This window comes from Drosophila simulans, chromosome 3L, assembly GCF_016746395.2.
Source record: "Drosophila simulans strain w501 chromosome 3L, Prin_Dsim_3.1, whole genome shotgun sequence".
NCBI lineage: Eukaryota > Metazoa > Arthropoda > Insecta > Diptera > Drosophilidae > Drosophila > Drosophila simulans.
In genome coordinates, this window is record NC_052522.2 from 13,121,745 (window position 1) to 13,127,400 (window position 5,656).

The window sequence follows — 5,656 nt, forward strand, 5'->3', positions numbered from 1 at the left end:
GTCCCCCCTTTTATTCATCGGGTGGTGAAAGGTCGCCGGCAGGGTCCTACAACAATTTCTCGCATTACTTCCGCTAAATTAATACCGACTGCGGCTGGACAAGCGCTGGACTGGCGTCGCCCGGACTGGAACCAAAAAAAAACACAAAAAGCTCTGAACAATTTCTCCATTTCTCGCAATAAGCGAACAGTGGGTCGGGATAAACGAAATGTACAAAAATTGGTTTTTATAAGAAAAATTAATAGCGAAGATAACATTATGTTAAGACTCCAATGGATGTACAAATTATATTACGCATACGCTGCGTTGGCTCTGTTACCATTACATTGTGCTTAGTGAAATATTAATACTCATTTGAATTAGCTTATATTTGCATTAAAATTTAAATATTATTGACCAGTAATATTGCAAATAGCTATAAAAAGATTTTCTCAAATTAATTAATATCTTAGCCCACCATAATTATGATCCACTGTGCGTGGACGGCACACTGTGCCGTTTTGCGAGTACTTTGCTTAAATTTCTCCTTTGGTTTATGCGGCGTCTGTCGCGTTGCGTGTGCCCTGTATTTTTCCTTGCCCCTGTGCAAGTGTCGTCGAATTAAAATTCATGGCAGCGCATTTAACTCGCAGGCCAAAAAAGCGTAAAATGTATAAAGAAACGCGCCCAAAACAGGACTCCCTTTGGTCCGAAGTCCACAACCAGAACGAAACAGAGCTCCGAGTCCAGTTGGGCTTGCACATAATTTCTGTTATTTATGGTTGCCATAAAGAATGAGGTCAGATGCGACGTCAATTCCTGGGCGGCGACTTTGCCTTAATTAAAGTCGTTAAATCGTGGTGAAGTAAGCGAGGTGAGTTTCGAATCAAATTAATGAGCAACCAGGTGGGCAATGGGTCATCAGCTCATAGATTTAAATGGCCAGGCGGAGGAGCCAAAGTTGCTGACGAGCTCATAAAGGAAACAGCTTTCCAAGGCCGTAAAACAAATGGAGCGGAAATGAATCGACTGGGGCATTCCCTACAAGTAGTTGAGTTATATGCACACACTGGAAGAAAATCCACACTATATGATTTGCATAAATATCCAAGAAATCAGAAAATGTTTTAGTGGAAATAATAAAATGACATATTTCAGTGCCATTTATTTAATAACTGTTAAGAAAACATTTTTATATATTTATTAAAAATTTAACACGCTTCGGCTTTCTGTAGCGAAACACTCATTGCTTCCTTTAAAGTAATAGCAACCAATCATTAAAGACTATACCCTTCGCAAATAAAGGAAAACAAACTTCTCAGCAGATGTAAAGCTCTTCAAAGTACTTGAGTCGTTTTCACGTACCTTTGCTCGACTGGAAGCTCAGCCGAAACACATTCCACAGCGGCGTTAATCGGCTTATAAACAATTACTTAACATTATAACACAATTTGCAACTCAAGTTGTGCACAATTGCAGGCGGGTCAAAAGGTTAAGCGATTGCAGCGCTTACAAGAAGCTCGCTTTTCCGGTGGGAGCAGAGGGGTTTTGGGGTCGGGGTGTCAGGTGGTCAGGGGTTCAGGGGTCGGGGCATGTAATGAGCGAGAGCTGAACAGTTCAAATAATATCAATTAACTGCAACTTGACGTGCCTCGGCTAATTATCTCGCTTAATAAAGCGCCTAATGAGTGGAAACAGCTGCCAACGCCCAGTTGCGATTCAGGGACAGAGTTCACACAAAAAACGGTGTGGGACCTTGGGATTCCATTATCCTTACCCCATTCCTTTTATTTTCGCACGCCGCCTTCGCACTTTTTTCTTTCGTCTGGGCTGTAAAAAATAATTATGCTAAAATGGCTTGGCGGTTTATGAATTTTAATTGTTATGTCTGCCCGGGAATTCCCCGTTTCGCTGAAGGTGAGAGGGCGTGGCATTCAAGCTTAAAATTTGGCCTCGCCCTAAGATGCTTAATTTCTTATTCTCCAGCTTTCGCAGTTGGTCTAAAAATTTCACACATTTTAAACAGGCAAATAAGGGCTGCAGGGGGTAATAGGGATATATATATATATATACATTTATATTTATGTACATATTCATGTGCGTGTATGTGCTACTGACGTTTGAGCTCATTAAGAAAATTCGTGCGGTCGCTTTGGTAACTATTTCAGCATTAGAGCGCATGAACCAAACGCCACAGGAGGTCGTCCAGAGACGTGGTCCAATTGCTTTCCACGGGGACAATTTGTAAATGCAATCTAGCCTCTATCTACTATGCCAAATGTTGCAAATTAAATACAGCAGTTAAATTAAGCCGTATTTGGGGAATGCATCTATAGTTATCCCCTTGTGAGCGCCTGTTTAGCTCTCATTACAATATTCCTCGCAAAACTCAAAGTGTTTTTTTAAGCCAAACAAAACGCATGTGAACTCTGCATAATTATGCGCAAAATATACTAAGTACACACACACACACTGGCTATGCGTTCATAGAACTGTGTATATATGCCGAATAAATATTTGCCTGTTCAAGAGCGAAATGTATGTTTTTGCTCAAGAATCCTTTGGGTTTCTTTGGGCCATGTATTTAATAATTGCAACAAGCACTTAGGGTAATTTATTTAATTTGGAACAAGTGCGTTTAGGTAAGCCATTGCTTTTTATTTAAGCTACATTTTTTATTGGTACACAAATAACAAAAAACTGGTATTATTTAGATTATAATATGTTTTATAATAATATAATATGTTTCTAGTTTCTGTTCACTGGTAGACTATTTCTAATTTGCTAAGACAAACCCTGTTAATTTGCATAGCGTTTAGAAGCATTCATTTGGCCATTATTAGCCCATCTTAGCTTTTTTGGGACCGCTCGTAGCCTTAACCTCATTTTCCACTCTTTTGACAGGTGCTGCCGACTTGGTTTTTCTTTTTGTTCCGCATCCCTTTTTCGTCAGCAAATTGTTCTTTTACTTTCTTTCGGTTCTGATGCACTTTCTGCAGGGGCGGTAGGGAAAAATGAAGGGGGGTGGCGGGACATAACGAGGAAAACTCGTATGACAAATAGCCTGCGGCTTTATACACAACGTTGAGAAGCTGTCATTGTCTAGATTCATGTTGCTTTTTCTTTAGCTGCTTTTCGTTTCTTCTTTTCCCCTTTCACATGTTGTTTTTCCGATGTTGCCAGCAGCTTTTCTTTGCTACCCCAACCTCCTTGCCGCTCCCACCTTCTGTTTTTCTTGTTCCATGTGTGGTTTCCTTATTTTTTTTTCTGTTTACACTAACTACTTGCTGTTGCTCGGGTTTGTTGTGGTTTGGATCCTTCGTTTTCCACCCTGCGCCCTTGCGGCTGTTGCATTCATCCACCCTCCTCAAGGACACGCCACTGCAGCTGGAAAGGATTCGCTCCGAGTGCCATTAAAATGCACCCAGGGCTGTTGATTGGTAAAGGAAAATCTACTGGTTTAAGAAATTGAAGAGAGGGTTACCACATTGTTTTAAAGTCCTGACACCTTCAGCAACACAACCGAAATGTACGACCAGTCTAGCACACAAATATGGATCTGATTGATAAGAACTTTAAGGAAATGGCAACAAAAGTTTTGTATTTATTATTTAATACGAAACATTTCGAAACATTACGTCACTATCAGAGCAACAGTTCAATATGTTTTAATACTGCATGGACAGATTGACTACTTGTCAAGGAGCTTTGAAAATAATTTAAAATAATGCACTAGTTTTCAGACAACGTTCACTTTGAAGATAAAATGTGTCAGAAGAAAATTATGCTTCTTGACAAGCTACAAAAACTGTTTCCACATTTTGGCTAGAGGTTTTGGGCTTTGTGATTTGATAGAACCGCCTGTCAATGGCAGGCGAACAAATTACATTAATTTGCAACGAGGCCACAAAACAAGTCAGTCAATAGCCGGCCACGCCCCATTTGCCATTCCGCCTCCGAAAGATACGGCAGAAAGAACGAGGACCGAGCATCGAGAATGACGATGACGCATTGCGTATGCATATGTCATGTGTATGACAGTGCCGCGTTTAAATAAATTCTGCCGACCAAGCCAACATTTAAGAAATGCCTACCAAATGCAGCCGGATGCCCACAGAATGTGGAGCCTGTCAGCCAAATATATCCAAGTCAGTGACGACACAGCCGGGCCAGAGTTTTGGGCCAGTTGGCCAGCAAATGACAGCGATGATGGACAGTTTTGTGCAATTGCATTGCATATGGTTAGGCGATGTGCCAGTGACAGCCACGCCCCCTTTAGCCCACGGCCAGCGAGGGGGGCTCATCATCATCGTCAGCATCGCCAGAAACAGAAGAGGAGGGGGTCGGTGCCAAATCCGCTACAAAATGATATGCAAATGCAGCTAACCAAAGGGAGAAAAAATCTTGGCTGCAATTAAAAGCTAAATGCACTGGACGATAGCGTCAAATTTCAGCGCACGAACCATTAACCCACTGCAAACGGGCATTGCTTTTATTATTTAGTTATATATAATTATTGCAAACACTGTATATAAGTATATATTCATTCAATATTCATATGCAAACAAATCAAAAAAAAACTTAATAGCTTTTAAAGGCAGTATAATTTTAAGTAATTTAAACATGCATGTTATGTTTAGTCATTAAAAGTTCGATAAGTTTCCCATAAAAGCATAATTTTCAATGTCTTCAAGTGCGCCTCGAAAAACTATCCCACTTCGTTCTATCAGATTGCTGTTCTTGTCCCAGTACACTGAGCAGTAATGGGTTAATTAGCTACGCTGCAGGAATTGCAGTGGCGTACGCAGAGGCAAAAACCGCGAGATATCAGACCAATTTAGTGTTATTGCAGTCGCATAACTCCAGAGATTGCCCACAGGACTCTGGACGGGAGCAGGAGGAGCAAAAGGAGCAGAGGGAAGGAGCCGAAGGAGGCTGGAGGACCCAGAGCACCGAGCCCAGGACGCAGGACTCAAACAAAAGGCAAATGCGACAACGCCAACTGCACAATTAGCACTCGGAAACAACTCGGCTGGGCGGGCAAAGAAGTTGGGGGAAATAATATTGTCGACGCAACGGAAATGTAACTGGGAATTATTTAATTTGCAAACTACAATGCCCAGAGCAATCCTGCGAGCTCCATTCCGCATCTCCCCACATCCACTTCATTGTTTTATGGCTTTGTTTGAGAAGGACTCCTTCTGCACTTCGGATTGCCATTGTCTATGCTACATAATTGTTATGATAACTGCCTCGCTTTACGGCTGCATCATGGGAGTAACTTAAGTAAATGTCAGTGCTTTTAGCTCCCCACTGCATGTGCAGTGCCACTTTAGCCCCGACCAAATGGCCAAAAAGCCAAAAACAATCCCGTCCCGCAATCTCAGACATCTCAAAGGCCGTAAATCGAGACCCTCTACCCACCTGAAGGCATTTATCAGATGCAGACAGCCGCTGTCCAGAAGACAAAAAAAATGGCATTGACTTTGCCGAAAACGAGCGAAAAGCCACAAAAAAGAATATCGGTGTTCAGTCAGGTGAGCTTTTGTTTTGTCTGCCGCCGTCTCGGCCTGACATTTTTCAGAAAACCCCAATGACAAGTTAATAAAAGTCTGCTGCGCTCTGAAACTCAGATCCTTTTAACAGTCCACAGTGTAGGAGCCAAAGATCGAGATAA